Genomic DNA, 17,899 nt, shown 5'->3' with positions numbered 1-17,899 from the left:
TGTATCACCCCATTTGTGGTTTTGAAGTGCACACTGATACAATTTGGGGTATGCTCGGAGGCGTCTATCTTGCAAAGACTCATGGCAATATGTATGTATGTATGTATGTATGTAATCTTATATAGCGCCGGCACCCCGCAGGCATCAGGGCACTTAACATAAAACAATACAACCTATAGCTTAACGGTTATCACTATATCCCTATGCTGGCTCGAACGAAAACCAATTACCATTTCCTGCAATTTCCCCTAAAGAGGTGTGTCTTCAAACTTTTCCTAAAACGAAGAATATTTTCCTCTAGTCTCAGCTTAATTGGGAGACTGTTCCACTGCTGAGCAGCCAATACGACAAAAGGTCTGCCCAAGCCTAACTTTAGTTTCTGTTTAGGCACTGTGAGAAGCCCTTTTCCTGCTGAGCGAAAGTGTCTCTGTGGAGTATAAGGCACACATTTGTTCTTTAGGTATTGGGGGGAGTAACCAAACAAGCACCTATGAATTATGGTCATGGCTTTAAAGTTCACCCTCTCCACCACCTTGAGCCAGTGCAGAGCTCTTCTTGCCATGGTCACATGGTCTTTGCTCTTTAATCCCTTCACAATCCACACTGCGTCATTTTCTATAACTTGGCACCTTGACATATCTTTTTTGATGACTCCTAACAGTAGGGCATTTCCATAAACCAATCTGTATAAAACCATTGCCCTAGCGACTGTGGCTATGTTAGCCTCATTCAGATAAGGTCGAATAGCCCTCATCAGGCGTAGATAGTATGCCGTATTTTTGTGCAGGTAGTTTACTTGCGCCTCTGAGCTGACTGAGTCATTGACCATCATCCCTAGGGACTTACCTTGATTTGATACTTGAATTTTTGCTTCATTTATAGAGAATGTCCTATACTCTTCTCCTATGTTGGGTGACATCTCGGAAGTCAAGTACTTTGAAGATGATCTAGTAGATCATGCCTGTAAGGGAGGAACTCAATATCATCATAGACAATGTTCTCATGAGATTAGAGTATGTTGGTCTATAACTTAATTGAAAACATGTTTTAATTTGTTCTTCATAGAGTCTCTGCTCCGCATCATCCAGGCCATCACGTCGTCCCTCGTGCCACCTGCCTCTCTGGACACCACCAGCCCCTCTCCTCTGTGCCACCTGGTACAGTTGTAGCCCTCCTCTGCGCCTCTCAGTATTCATCCTCTGGTGTATATCTGTTCTGTTGTTACCACTAAAAAGCACTCCATTATGCATCTGTAATGTTCGGTTACATGTCTTTATATCAAAACATTTTTTGAAGAATGCACTTATAACGAAACCTTTATAACTAAAAACATAAGACATTTTTCTTTTTTTGGGGGGGTTCCCCAAAATCCCTATTTCCCACCCCTAAAAACCCACCCAACATTTTCCCCATGAGATTTAACCCTTTACCCCACCCCGAGTGCATGTTTCATAAAATGTTTTGTTATAAAAGATTTGATATATGTTAATTCTTTATAACATTTTAATTATAAAGCCTGCATATCTAATGTTCGACACCTCTGTAAAGCGCTCATTATGTATCTGTATTGGTGTATACCTCTGTAAAGCGCTCTGTTGCTTCTCAAAGCTAGGTCTTGCCCTCAATAAATACCATAATAATAATAATAATAATTCCTCCAAAACATCTGAATCACTTAGGGCATTATATATCAAGGAACGAAGTGTACCCCCAAAGCAGCTTTAGAAAATGCAGCCTGGATGCACTGAGGCCATTAGTTTGATACAAGTTAAGTCATTATGACTGAATATTATGCCATGTTCATCAAAATATTTTTCCACCACAGCAGACTACATTACATTTCTTCATTAAGGAGCTCAATATGAATGACTAAAGAATGTGAAAAAGCCTTCACTATGACCAAAGCTGACAATGCAATTGCCTGGTGATTGTGCCCATTTGATTTTAAATTGCAGTCAGTGATGTCTGTGAATGCAAGCGCCTATGGCGTTGAAGTGACCTTAAGGCAAAAAGTTGGAAACACAAAAATGACAATTGCATCAAAGTCACAAGGCTCTCTGCATTTGCAGAACACATGAGGGGAACTAATATCTTCCTCTGGCAGCAAATCCAACTGCCTGCCTCCATCCCATCTACCTGCACCACCCACACCGAAGAGTCCCAACAGGGAACCCCACGGCGGAGGTCACAGCGCCAGCTGCTGTAGTGCTCACCCAAATCCAGTGCACATGGGAAGTGGCCACGTACCCAGTGCATGGACTGTGCACTGTCGGCCTGAGGGCACATCACATGAACACATGGTTGGGTGTGGGTAGGGAGTGACTGTGTGCTGGGGAGCTGGTGGTGATTGGGGGAGGGCGGACTGTGTGCTGGGGAGTTGGTGGTGGGGGTGTGTGTGCTGGGGTGTTGCTGGTGGGGTTAGGTTTACATGCATTACAGCCTGTTCAAATCTGATACCCTGCAAAGACAATCATGATTATGTACTAGTGCTCTTTGTTCAAAATTACAATTTGAAATTATTGGTGGCTTCACATTTTATGGAAGCCAGGCACACGATAGCTCAGCTTAAATGTGTCATTCTTGAACAGGTGAAACTGGGTCCCAGGGGAGGGGATCTACACAGAAGATTACTCCAGAGGGAAGTACTCTGGATAGACTTACTGGAATCTATACACCCCAGCGGAATGAACACAGAAATGGACTTAATGTGTTTTGTCTGACTTTTACAAGACTCTTTATGCTTAGTGATTTTCATTTTTGTTCAGAGAAGTTCTAATATCCTATACATTTATGTGAGTCAAATATTAGATTTGTTACTATTAACGAAAATCTCTCTGTACAACTGTGGAATTTTATGCGCAATGCATGTTGTAATTATGTAATGGTTTTCACTCCTGCCCTTCCCACCCTGCATGCATGGTCTTTTCAGTTTTGTAGATATGTTAGAAACACTATGCAGTTTATTTAAATGGTAACAGGCTATGAATGCTTGTTTTAAGTTTAGCAACTCTGGCCCGTTGGCCCTGTTGCAGTCCCCGCTGGCACTTGAGATACTCTTGGGATCTTTCAATTATATATGCATGGAGGTTCCAGGGGCACCCAACCGGATTATGTCATCCGGATCGGGTGTTTCTACCTCCTACCTTAATTTTGCAGGCAGACACTTACTTAATTCTTTAGCCACTATTGGTCTTATTGTTTGTCTAGATGGTACCTCTGTACAGGGTTATTGTATCGACACGTACGCACCAGAGTTCCGGGTTGCCTTCTCCCTGTTGTTAAAATGCGTCATCACAGCAACGTTGTGCATTGCCCCTACCAAGATGGCCACCACCATCTCTGGGGCTCTTCTGCGCATGCGCGGGATCTCTAAGCGACGACATATACAGTGTTTGCTTGATCGAGTAGCGATCAGCATTCTTCATATGACGGCACCACGAAGCGTAGTGCGGTAAGTGAGCATCTACTTCTCCTGATCACCTGAGGGGCAACAAGTTTAGCATAGAAGCACGCTGCTGCTGGCCCGTAGCTTTACTTTGGTTAATACGTGTAACTGGATTCAGTTCGCGGTCGGCCATATTCTAGGTAATTTTTCTCTGTAATTTTTTCTGGGATCAATAAGAGGGGCTGACAACCTCCTGGAGTCAGTCGGATGGCATGGTCTGGGTGAGACCCGAGCCAGCCACCTGTTAACCAGGATTATCACAATTATGACGTTACTTTTAGGATTACGCAGTTGGTCCGTGATTTATTCAACATTCCCTATTCCTTATTTCTGTTTACAGTACGCCGGACTGTGTAAGAAACTATGTGGTGGACCTGATGATACTGACCCACACCACATGATGTGTGTTGGATAAGTGGACTTGTACTATATCCACCATCTCCTAGAATGTAGGTATTACACTCTTGTTAATGTCCTGTTGTTTTTCATATTGGTCCTTAGTGAGTCCTTGGGTGCCCAGCGGAGACAGCTATGAGGTTAGTGAATGGCCATTGTGGTTTTGAACCATCATAGTGTCAATAAGAGAATTCCCTTCTGACATATGCTTTTCTTAATTACTTTGTAGATGCACTTTTGTATCAACCCTAGCAACGTATATACTCCATGGCCCTGAAGATGGATATGATTATCTGAAACACGTTGGCAATACAATCCCGATCTGTGGAGTGTATTAGGAGATAAACATATACATGTGATGAATTGTTTCATATATAGGTTGTCTGGAAACACGGAAATTGTATATGAACACACAACTTTGTAATGTATCAGATCATTTGTTTCTCTAATTTTGTTTTTCAAATTATGTTAACGATGTAAATGCAATGTTGGCACTTACTACCCAGCATCAATAATAATTATTTTTTTAATGACATTTTGCCCTGTTTGTGTGAATTTCTACCAATAGGGAACTGTGCTACATTTATAGTGAAATGTATATGATTCACAATATTTAATGTATGCAATTCACTATATGAACTTGACCCAGCGGGTCCAAAATCAGCAAATGTAAGCTTCTTTGAAACATTTGAGGGTTATACCCTACAAGAGTGCATATAGGGGTGCTGGTTGTTAATAATCAGCTTTTGGGCTGCATGTATTCTGAGTCACCTGCATGGGATGGGATGACAACATCAGACATTTGTACCATGCATGGGTCTGCAGAATCAGAATATTTAGCCATTATGCACCATGGACATTCCTATGAGCAATAGGGCCATGCAATGTGTATGTGTGATGGGTGCACATCATTCCTATTTCATGCTATGCATTATTTATCCTGTACATGCACCCTGTGTTGTTGTGATGGCTGTCGTGTGGCAGCTGGTGGATGACTGCACATTGGATGGCTGATGTGGCACAGGGCACACAGCACTACAGGAAAGGGGGTGCATGGATCACTTTAACTTATTATGACTAGGCATGAACTCACCTTTTTGACTTGCAATAGGGAGTAGTAATATTGCCTCCAATAATTGTGCAAGGGACACCAGGAGCCTTGTGCCCTGGGCTCCTCCTGAAACGCTCCTTGGATATGGTTGGAACAGTGGTGCATGGAGTCCCACAGGATGGGTTTACTGTTATGACTGGCTGATTAGGGGAATTGGGCAGTTGTCTTTTGATGTGCCTGTATCACCAGATCATGATGTATGTTCATTACACAAACATTTTCGTTTCACAGTTGATACATGTTTTAATGCATGCAATACTCTCTCTGTGATGTGTATGTACATGTTTGCTCCTCTGTATTAATTTCACACAGTAATTTAGGGAATAGGGAGTGGGATCCTCTCACTTTGGATTTCTATCTGGGGCCCTGGGTGGACTCGCTGTTGGGTGAGGGGGTGTGAATCTGCACTGTAGCGCATTCAAGGTGCATTCTGTCATAGTGGTCTGATGTGTTGTTTTGTTTGCAGCGCTGTGTCCATCACCATGAGTGGGTCCAGTTGTGGTGGCTGTGTGCATGAGCCCTTGGATGCCCACCGTAAATGGTGCAGGAGCTGCATAGGTGCTGATAGTGCCTCTGATTGGCATACCATGCTTCCTGTGGCCATTCCCCCCCTTTTTTACTTGTGCATTTACATATATTAAAAAACAGGGATTGCGGACTCGTAACAAGGTACCTGGGAGCTAATTATCACTGTTTGGATTTAAAAGAAAATAAATCCATGGAAAGGTGTGAGCGGCAGTCCTGTTCCCGCCAACCTATCCACACGGGTTGGTATTGTATTAACAATTATATAATAAAGGGGGTGGAATTGCTCTTGACACCATTAAGAAGAAACTACAATCAAAATACAGTATTTTAATGAAATTAAATGAAGAACAGCCGACACGTGTTTCGACACTCGGGTCGTCTTCAAGGCATAAGGAATGATGAGTGGCAAATAAGTATAAGAATCCAAATGGAGATTGTTTGGGTCGTACCCGTTGAAGGACGTCTTGGAAATGATGAAAATACAGATAGGAAATGCCGAATTGGCTGGGACGAATATATTGCTCGGTGAATCGAGTATAGGACAAATATTATATGTATTTTCATCATTTCCAAGACGTGCTTCAACGGGTACGACCCAAACAATCTCCATTTGGATTCTTATACTTATTTGCCACTCATTATTCCTTATGCCTTGAAGACGACCCGAGCGTCGAAACAAGTGTCGGCTGTTCTTCATTTCATTTCATTAAAATACTGTATTTTGATTGTAGTTTCTTATCTTAATGGTGTCAAGCGCAAATCCACCCCCTTTATTATATAATTGTGTGTACATATATTTATTGCAGGGTTTGTACTCACTCACTATCCAGGTCTGTTGTTCCCTTTGCCTCATCATATAGGCTGGCAGTGTGCTATTGCATAACACCATGTAGTTGTGGGTGGATCCACGGTAGCGGACACATCAGTAGCTGATGATTAAGTCAGGCTCACAGGTTATCTGCACATTCAAAGAGTGATAGTGCTTGTGGCTCTGAAAGACTGCCTCATGAGCCTGGAGCGCAACCAATACGACATGGGTGCAGTCAATGGCTGCAATGACGTTGGGCACTTGTGCAATGGCATAGAAGCGTGCCTTGAGGTTATTCACCAGGGCCTGGGTGGTGAGCAGTTCCAGGTTCAGGTTGACATGGTGCAGCAGGGTATGCAGCACCTGGCCCAGGACTGCACTGATTGTCAACTGGGCCATGCCATGCATCATGGCCACAGACTGCTGGAAGTTGCCCATCCTCAGGAACTGCAGGACTGCCACCAGCTTGACCAGTTGTGTGGATGGTAATCCTGCTCGCAATGTCATTTTGAATTGTGGCCAGCAGCTCAGCAATGGTTGCACGATCCAGCCAGTACTCTGTTACTAACTGGGTGTCACTGAGGGCCCAAGGTGACAGCCTGAACCAGGGCATGGGTGCACGCTTTGCTGGGGCTGGTCTCTTCCTCCTTCTCAACCTTATTCCACCCTACCCCCCTCTGTGCGTCCCTGTTCCCTGCCCTGGTTGTCCAGTATCTGTGGCTCCAGACGCAGCATGTGGAATGGCATGTCAAAGCTCCCAGCAGCGAATGGCAGCATGGTGTTGGAAAATGTCTTTGGGACCTGTGTCGGTCTTATGTAGCCCTCTGGTGTGCATTATAAGACCTGTGACTTTATTCGTGGCACCTGGGTTCATTTACCTCCAGCTGGAGGCTGGGGGTAATTCCAGCTGTATTATCACCAGTTTTCGGGCAGTGATACCACTGGAAATGGAGTTGTGATAGTTCTGTAATAACGCTCTGTGTTGATGGTAGGATTCTCGCCGGCTGTAATATCGCTGGCTGTAACAATGTTGGCTATATAAACGCTGGTCCCTTTTGGGTCTAGCGCTACTTTTGCACGGTTGTGATTGGGCGGGTCGGTATTTCAGGTGGTAATACTGTTAAGGCCGCACTTAAGGGATACCGCCCATGTCGTGATGAGGCCTTAAGTCATTGCTCAATTGGTGTGGAGCTCTTGATTGAGGGGAAATGAACTCCCTGCATTAATTATTGCCTCATAAATATATCCTACAACCGAGTGAGGGTCATTGTAAAGTTATTAATTTGTATGTTATAAAACCCCTGCTTTCTACATATGTCACCACCTGCTTCTATGATAGTCCCAGAAGTTTTTTAAAACATTTCGGGGAACTTCTATGTCTATGGCACATGTCTTCTTTCTTCGGATCTCATATGTTCTGTAGTATGACTTTCATGATCCCTTCCAAATTGGTTACGTTGGCTAGGGCTGATGGGATTGTAGTCCAAAACATCTAGCAAGCCAAAGGTTGCAGGCACCTGGACAATGGATATATGCATACCATTTCTATTTTGGACATCCATTGCCTTGGACAATTTGTTTCACATGTGTTCCAACAGTCTGGAACATCTGTCTTTAGTTACAGACTAAATGTGTTAAATTGTTAAAAAAAATGAAAAATAGCAAATACTGCCTTCTGTGTATAGTGTATAGAGAAAGGTACAGTGAGCTACAGTGTGGCTGCGGACTATCGAGTGGTTACCTTCCCAAAGAACAGGTCAAAGGGCCATGTTCGTTCTCACAGAGGGACGCCTATGGACTATTTTCTTGATAGCGTGTATAGTGTTTGTTAATCTCATATGTTGTAGACAGTATTCTTTGTCTTGATGCAATTCCTTCCCCATTTGCTTTAATTCCTTTTCATGGCCTACTGGATCCTTCCCCTTCCTCTTTTTCACTCTTGCTCCATATGCGACGAAGTACCTCCTTCGATGGGTAATGCATTGCCTACAATATCACATGAATGCAATTCTGAGTCGGTTTTGTCAACACACAATGCCATTTCACTTTGTTGAGTCTTTACCTCTGCTTGTTTTATGGGAGAGGTTTTTGTCAAATCCAGCAAATATCATGGCAGAATGTCAGTGTATAGCATGGATGACATTGCTCTGAAAACTAAAAGCCATTGGGCCTCATTACGACACTGGCGGTAGCCGTGCATTACTAAGGGCACGGCTGCCGCCGGTAATTATTTTTTACCGGGGCCCAGAAATGGGCAATAACCAGGTTATGCCGACGTTGGCGGACCCGGTAATTGCCCTTTTCTGGGCTCCAGTAAAAATGACGGGCCCGTTTGTTAGCATCCTGTTCTGCTAGCGGGTCCCTCTAAGGACGCCTGGTCTGACCAGGCGTTCCTGAGCCTGACCCGCCGCAGACCTCGTAATAGGGTGGCCCGGAATGAATGGTGCCAGTCCCTTACCGGCACCGTTCATTCCGTGGCCACCTGGGTCGTAATGAGGCCCATTGTCTAATGAAATGGAGTATCTGTTGCGGGTGAGTAAACCCCTACACCACCCCAAGTTACATACGTTAATTATGGTGGGATAAATTCACATGTTCATACTTTCCGCCTTAATAACATTTTGCTTTTGAGTAGGGGAATGAATGAATGATATGATAGGTCATTTACAACGCGCCTATGCACAAGTGTTTCAAGGGAGGGGGGACAGAGGGAAAACAGAGACATCAATCTCACTAGGCCAGGTGACATTCAGATCGCGCAAGGGCAGGTAATATATTATCTGATCCCTTAGATTGTGGTGTGCACTTGGCTTCAGTAATATGCATTAATATTATACCAAGTGGCACTGTATCTTTCAGCAAACAGTAGCATCTCTATTTTAACCGCCGTGGCGGTGTACATTAATTTTAACACACATGCCTAGAGCGTGTGCATCTGTTTGCAACTATTATTCCTGTAAACCCGTCGACTTTGGTAGATTGTCAGCACCAGAGAACGCATTTTTGCAATCTAAATAATCCTCAGCAGTAGACTGTAGGCTCAGCCTTTTCGTTTAGCCTCGCTTCCGCTAAAGTACGCCATACTAATCTTTCTGGCATCTCGTTATTGGAACAGTTAAACTCATTATCATGAGTTGAGTTGCTCGAATCACATGGGACTAATTAATGTTGATAGGCCTTTTTATGTCCTTGGAGATGCTGACATCAATTTGGCTCCTCATTAGTGTAAATTAGGGTACTTTCGCTTATGTCAGACTCTGCTCTCCTTATTTTGGAGTTAGGTTCCATGAATGGCATTATTAGGACGGGATGTCCAGTGGTCTCTCTACCTCATGAAATTTAACAGCCTTTTGCCGTTTATTATCACCTATTCTAAAGGTCAGGGATCATTCTTTGTGAAGTGTTCCCTTATGTGTTGATCTACACACAACCTGCTGGTCACTGTTCGAAGCCAAGCTTGGCCTTTCATCGATCGGAGTTCAATGGACCGCTTACCAGTAATTTGGGCAATGGTACTGCGTACTGTTTATATCACAAAGCAAGTGCAAAACATGTGTTAGGTGTAGCTATATAATACGAGTTATTATCTTCATTATTGAACTGGTTTCCTTTCTTTAGAATTCCAATCAAATACAACCAACGAAGTATGTTCTTGACTACATCTTGTTTAAGTACCATCTTAAACCTGTTGAAAACTATTCGTCATGGCAACCATATCTATTCACACATTAGTAGCAATATGTATAGCTAGTGTGCCAATGTGGACTATACAATACCTGCACATCAACCAACAAATCATTTTACATTTCAAATGTCAATGTTATTCCACATCTTTGTATAGTTACAAACACATGATGGATTATTTTCAAGGTAGTTGGAAGGGCAATGGCAGACATTAACATATATTTGCAAAGGCAAGAATGTTGGCTTTTGCCATTGTTTGTTGCATTTTAGATTGATATCTTGCACTTGAGTTGGCCTCCTAAACGTTCATCCCAGCTTAAAGAATATTCATGCAAAGGTATTTTTTAACTGATTGAATATTTCAAAAGTTTTAAGTTGGAAGCTGAAGCACAAAGACTACAGCTTGTGTGGACTGCAACAAAAGCCCATACTATTATTTGGATTGCTTTTCCATCCAGCATGGCGTCATCAACGTTTAATTTACCCAACCTGAAAACCATGTACAGCATAATGCTATAAGCCCTAACAATATAATTACTATAGGGCCCAACAGTAGTACTTTACCCCTGTGTTGTAGAATACAGACATACATAGTATCTGGGACTCTGTGTATGAAGGCATGTAATGCTTGAAGACTATTATTTGCAGAAAGATGAGTATATGGTTCAGCGCAAAGATCCAACACCCATTCACCAGTCATGCCCATGCAGAAAAGGGCATCCACATTCATGTAAACATGCTAGTTATAACTGATTTGAGGAACATCCAATAGCATATAGATCATGTGGATATGTCCTGTTAAGAAATAATTGAGCAGCGTTCATGTCTTTCTGTTTCCCTCAGGATCAAAGGAAACACCTGCTCTACTTAGTGCTTGCCTGAAAAATAGTTTCAATGTACATGCACACATGAACTCATCCAACCCAGCCACTCTACTGTTGCCATATGTAGAAGGACCACACAGATTCATATGGAGACTTGGTGGCCTGTCACAGCATAGCAGTGTGAAATTCTAAAATACTGCATCCCATTTTATGCTTTCAGCATCAAGCTTTTATTACAATCTCTCTATTTAGCCTTTAACTTTTATACCCTACTCTTGCAATATTTCCCTCCTACACAGCAAAATACTCAACAGTGACATGAAGTGAAAGAAAGGCAAAGAAATGTGTAAATCTGAATTTTGTTGCCTTGTAAGAGAGTGGTTGTGGGAGTTGCTGAGGAGTGAAGACATGATTGCAGGGTAAATGTCGAGTTATGAGACTGTTTATAGTGGGAATTTGACATGAGTTGGATGTGGCCTAAATGGAGAACTGACATGGTAATTTTCTGTAGGGATGCGTGCCAGACTATGTTGTGTGCTGACCCCCAACATGTTTAGACTGACCCAGTATCAAACCTAGGTTTGAGAGAGAGGATCAAGCTCAGTTCGGGCATGGTAGATCATTGTAGGCCCAAGCAGCAAGTGGGTGTCGAGTAGGGGTGAATGTCGTCGCTCAGTCTGATAAAAAGGCGGCTCTCACTGATGTAGGTCATGGTGGTCCCAAAATCAGTTTTCAGGTGGGCCAAGCCAGTCGTGCTATAGCCATTGTGAGGGGTTGATGAGTGCTGCTCCAGTGGTTCAAGTCGGCAGGCGATGCTCATTGAAGTGGTGATGTTGGCGGCCTTGACGTGTAGGTGAAAGAGCCAGTCATTCATGATCTAGCCAGGTTGAGCCGTGGTTGTAACCCCAGGTCAAAGTCAGCATTTGACCTGATGCGGATCAGGTCCCTGCATGAAGCTGAGGTTTTGGGCCTAGCAGGTGACAGGCATATCTAGGGAACGATGCAGCATCATGCTGGTTCGAAGTGCAAGCAATGTTCAGATTGGTGGAGGAACTCAAAACACACGACTGGTGCTTCCCTCTGTTTCAAAGGTGCAGTGAACAAAGAACGACTTGTTTGGTGCCATAGAACTGGGAGCTTCAGCTGGTCTGGCCCTCCAGGCGCTGTGAGGCCAAGTCAGGGGGACTCAGTGACATGATGTTCTGATCAGGGTCTGCTCTCCCAGCTCTAGAAGATTCTTGTGCAAAATGGCAGGTCCTGGTCCACAGCAAAGGTCACTCCTGATGTGCCCTGGTGGTTGGTTTGGGACCTAGAGTCTGGCTAGGTCATTTTAAATCCTCGTGCAACCTCACAAAATAACCTTTTTGAACAGTGTGGTCTGTAAATAGCCTTTTTACTCCGCTGTTTCATTACAAAGAATGCTTAATCTATGTTATCTTTGCATATTCTGTGTTATTTCTACAGGTGTGGGCTCTTAACAGTGTTTTCTAGTTAGTCATTGTTTCACATGGTGCGTCTGATTAAAGAATATATTTTTTAGAACCTCGATTATGCATTCCTTTATTTTGGAATCTTATACTTTGCGGTTTGGGTTGCTACTGAACCACCTGTACACCTCTCTTATTTGTTTAGCTTTCCCTCAGCCCGCGTTATCACAAAAGGTGAAAAAGGTCTATCTCTTGAATGTGCCTGTTTTACTTTTTTTATTGTGTTGGCTATTGGTCACACCCAAAGTGCTTTGCTTCAGAGGAAGTGGAGAGGACAGGAAAGGGAAAGAGCAACAGAGGGACACAAAATAGTGGAAGTCTCCTTTCAGTGAGCAGAGCCCTTCTGCTTGTTTTATTCCCATCTCCTTTCCTTCTGACTAATAGAACATGTCCTTGTAGATGCTGCCGCCTGGTGGAAGGCTACTCCTTTTGAATGGGTGTGCTCCTTTGATGCCTGGGCCCAGGACAGCTGGCTGTCTCGGGAGAGAGTGTTACCAGCCCCCACAAAGGAATCAAAGAGAAGGCTTGGTGATCTTGTTTTCAGATCTGCCATTTGGCAGTATCAACCCGCCTGACCAGAAAACACATCACTTTCTGAGGCAGAGCTGTCTCACTGGCAGACACATGTACAATATCAATCGGGATGTGACGTCCATGTTCATAAGTAGCACCATGCACTATGCCTAAAATCTGGCATAGCTTTATTTTCGAGTTAACCCTCCCCCAACATGGGTTACTTGTGAGCACTGCCGTTACTGTACAGGGGGGCATATCTTAAATGATGCCTCTGTGCTGCAGAGACTTAGCTATCACTGCAACTGTCGAGTTGGCTCCTTGTGATCTTTGAACATGCTCTACACCACAAGTACAGCAGGGCCACAATCATGCTACTGATGTACAACTACACTATACTTTTGGCTTCGAGTAGGCGCAGAAGGGGAATCTGGTTAGCAGATTACCCTAATGGACATGTAATTGCTCGCATCAGTTTATGTATTTACACAAATCAAAAAAGCTAGGGCTTTGCACCCTTGCCAATGATAATTATTCACAGGCACAGCTAAATTCCCGAAGTGGATTTTATTCATAAGTGATAGATGTTTTGAGGATGCATCTTACTTTGACTACCCTTTCATCTACTTCGATCATAAAACTGGGTAAGGTTCATAGTTGGAAAAGAGTGGTAAAACATTTGGTTGATATGCCAGCAGGGTCTCAGGTGCAATAGAAGGTTAAAAGAGAATTGCGCTGCAGAGGTTCTTGATTCCTTGCAGCAATAACAGAAGTCTATTTCATCGGCTATTTATCATGCTCTATTCCGATAATGTACCATTTACTGGGGTGACCGCTGCACAAAATGTATTCCTCCTGATCCTATTTTCATTGTTGAACTTTAACTCCGGCCAGATGCCTGAATCACTAGCCTGGTGTGTGCCCTATTGCTGATCACATTATCAATTATCGATTACATGCTGGATTAAGCCGTGGTGTATACCAGAGGCTGGAGAATACTAAGGCAAATTGAAAGATATCTTAGCTTTACTGATTGTTTGAACATCATGTGGCTGGCATGGATAAAGAATAATGTGCATATATTGGGACTTGGAACCCAAGAGGAGGATGTTCCAAATATGATTACTAGAGAGTCCTTTATGGACACAATTGAGAGATGTTGGCATCTTAGAAGGGAAGGAATGTTGGGTAAACTGGACAAACACCCTGTGATTTTCTGGTATTTGAAACAAGGGAATATGAGGAATGGAGGCTTGTGTGTCCTCAATTACACAAAAGGGGTGTAGAAATATTTGATGATGTTTAGATAGGGATTGTTCCATTTGGGCAATGGGTGTTCTCAGTGATAGAAGGCACCTAGGGATACACTTTGCAAATGTGATATTAAGACCTTTGTGACTATGGTGCACTTCTTACTCTTATGCCTGCAATATCACAGATGGAATGGGAGAGGCTCCCACCTGTCTTTGATTCAAACAATAAACTTGTAAGGAGGACATGAAATACTTCAAATCCACTAATGGTGAGAAGTGTTGGAAGAAGTGACCCACTTAGTCACTGTAGCCAGGCGTGAAAGAATAGGAGGCCTTCAAACCTTGATTTGTGGGCTCTGTTAAGAAAGAGATAGGGAGAGTTGGGGAACATGGATGTGGGGGTTGTTTATGGTATTTATAACTTGTTTTGCCTCATGTCTCATGCCTTATTTTACTGATTGTGGTCTACCCATTATAATTGTATATTTATACAATAATATTGTAATGACTTTGGATAACATGATGATGATGATGATGATTTTGATTATGGTGATCATGATGAGAGAAGGATATGTCAAACAAGAGAGGAGGTGAGACAGATATAGAGAGACAAAGATGGGCATCTGTAGGGCTAAGGAAGAAAGGATAGATGAAGTGATACACAGCATGGGCCACAGGGAGGGACTCTGATGGACTTAGAAACTGTGTTTGACACAGAAGGACTAAGGTGGAGGAGAAGAACTATTAGAAATTGGAAGTACTTTGACAAACAAAGGAATTTGTTGATGGAAATTGATTATTATGAAGGACTGTGATGACGATGACGATGAAGGACTTTGATGAAGGAGAAGGGCTGTGATGAAGGGTTGTAGCAAATAAAGTCTGTATCAGAGAAGAAGAACTATGATTAAGGACTAAGGAAATGGAGATGTAATGTGACAAAATAGATGGTTTTATGAAGGATTGTGATGAAAATGAAGGTCTATGATTACATACAATGAGGAAGGAGGACCGTGATGGAACATGTGATCAAGCAGATGGACTGTGGTGAATTACTGAGATGAAGGAGAACAACTGTGATGAAGGCCTTTGATGTTACAAATGGACTTTAATGAATGAGAAGGACTGTGAAGATGGAGAACTGTGACAAAGGAGACAAACGTTGGTGAAGGATGACTGTAACACAAAAGAAGAGCTGTAATGTAGGAGAATAATTTTTATGAAAGACAAGGACTGAGGAGAAAGACAATGGAATATGACAAAAAAGAAGAACTGTGATGAGGCATTGTGAACAATTATTAGCTTTGATAAAGGAGAAGTACTGTGACAAAGAAGGACTGCAACAAAGGAAAGAAGAAGGACTATGACAAAGATGATGATGATGAAGATGATGAAGATGGCCTCCTCCTCTCCTTCCCTCATCTCTGACTGTCTGTCTCGGCCTCCTCCTGTCCTTCCCTCATCTCTGTCTGCTATCCAGGAGTGGTGTGCCGCCAATGACCTGTGCCTTAATACCAGTAAGACTGAGATTCTACTCATCGGCACACCCACTCCCTCCTTCCCGGCAGCTCTCTGGCCGGCCTCTCTTGACCCTCTTCCTGCTCCTACCTGCAAGGCAAAAAACCTCGGGTCTTCTTTGATTCCACACTCTCCTTCTCTCCTCACATTTCTGACGTCTCAAAGAAGTCACCCTACCAGCTGCACCTTTTCAGAGATATTCTTCCTTTCCTCTCCTCCCCACAGAAGCTCACCGTCTCCAGAGCCCTGGTTCTCTCTAAGCTGGACTACTGTAACAACTTCTATCTAAATCTGCCTGCCTCTACTCCTCCGCCCTATGCAACTCATCCAGAACAGGTCTGCAAGACTTGTCCTTGGCCTCAAGCCCAGGAACCGTATCTCTCCAGGACTGAGATCTCTGCACTGGCTCCCAGTGGCTGCGAGGATTAAGTTCAAAACCCTCTGCATTGTCCACAAGGCCTTCTGGGGCCTGGGGCTGAAATACCTTCAACTCTCTCTTCCTAAATGTCGTCCTTCTTGAGCTCTTCGCTCATCCGCCTCCAACTCCCTCAGGGTCAGCCGCTTCTCCAAGCAACGAGTTGGGGGTAGATCTTTCTCCGCGGCAGGGGCCTTACTCTGGAACAGCCTTCCTGCCTCCCTGAAACTTGAGGAGAACCATCTCCGTTCCAGAAGCACCTCAAAACCTGCCTCTTTGCTTCTGCTTTCTCTCCCCCTCTCCCCTGCTAAATTCCTGATTGAAACTGCACTGAATCTGCACTGGGCCACTCTCACTGATCTCGGTTCCTGGCCCAGCCACTTGCCCCCTGCACTGCCTCCCTGGCAACCCCTGCACTGCGGGACTGTCTCTGTATCCCTACAGCTCCCCTCCCAGCACTTGTCTGCACTTGCCTTGCACTTGCCACCAGCTGGCCCTTTATTATTTATCTTATTATTCTACTGCCCCTGTACTGCACTTTCCCCTCTCCCTTACCCCTTGCACTTTCCCTTCCCCTCTTCCCATGCACTTGCACGATCTGAATGACACCTGGCCTAGTAAGCTCGTTGTCTGTCTTCCCCTGTCCCCCCTCACTCCCATGTTGCGCCTTGAAACACTTGTGTATAGGCACGTTATAAATGCCATATCATATCATATCATATCATAAAGAGAAGGACTGTGATGAAGAAGCAGTGTGTTGACATGGAGGACTAATGAATGCAAAGGACAGTGATAAAAGGAAAGGACTGTGATGAAGCAGGACTTTGAGGTCATATGGTATTGCCAGGACATGAGAGGGCCACATAAGTAAGGGGAGAGCAGCAGAGTGGAGCACTGCAATCAGGAAGGGGACTGCACAGTCAGAGAGGTGGAAGATCAGTCAGAGAGGGATGTGCAGCATGGACCAGATCTGTCTGGTAGGGGTCTGAGCAGTCATGGATGGCAGCAGACCAGGTAAGGAGAGAGCAGCAGATAGAAAGATCTCAGATCAGTTAGGGGTCTTTGCAGCCGTCAGGGAGGTAGCAGAGCAGTGGGGGAGAGTAACATAGCGCTATGGTGTAGTGTTAGCAGTCATTTTGGCAGTCAACCTTCCAGGAAAGTGGCAGACACAATCATGGACGACACCACAGGTGTAAGGGGGTGGTGGAAGCTGCCAGGGCATAGGGCACGTGGGCAGATATAGAGAGAACCTATAAGGAGTCTGATAAATGGAGATACATTGAACTAGTTGGGATAAGAAATTACCTTTTAGTGTCTATTGCCACATTTATCTGTGAGATGCACCTCTGTACGTTTCTTCCTGATTGCTATATCCTGCTGTTTCCATGCTTTAGTTATTCTTTGAGCATTCATGGAATTAGAAATTATTTATTGTCATCTTTCTGTGGGAGGGTTTGTGCACAACATGGCTGTCTTTTTACATGATGGTTTGTTCATTTCACATATAAATAACTGGATGTGTATGCCTCAAATTCATGCATTAACACCCTCCTCACATTTAGTGGATGCGTAAGTGGTCTTTCAATAGCCTCAAAAGTGAACCTACCATGTGATTTTCTGGTAGAAATAATGGCAACGTTAAGACTCAGAAGTGTAATTGGGATCCAAAAGTTGGCACTTTCAGCTCAAATGTAAATGTTAATTAACTGCACATTATAGAACATGTAGATATGTCACTGTTGCACCGTGATTCTGCTGTTAAGATAGCTCAGTGGGTTGAGCGCTCACTGCTGAATTTTGTGTGTGATCTGCAGACCGCAGGTTCGAAAGCCAGCAGGGCCACCTCAGCCTTTCATCCTTCCAAGGTCGATAAATGAGTACCAACAATGGTTGTGTGATATTGTATGTATAGATGTT

Source organism: Ambystoma mexicanum, chromosome 7q, assembly GCF_040938575.1.
Source record: "Ambystoma mexicanum isolate Mex_15411 chromosome 7q, UKY_AmexF1_1, whole genome shotgun sequence".
Taxonomy (NCBI): Eukaryota; Metazoa; Chordata; class Amphibia; order Caudata; family Ambystomatidae; genus Ambystoma; species Ambystoma mexicanum.
The sequence above is the reverse complement of the archived record's forward strand: the minus strand, read 5'-3'. Positions refer to the sequence as shown.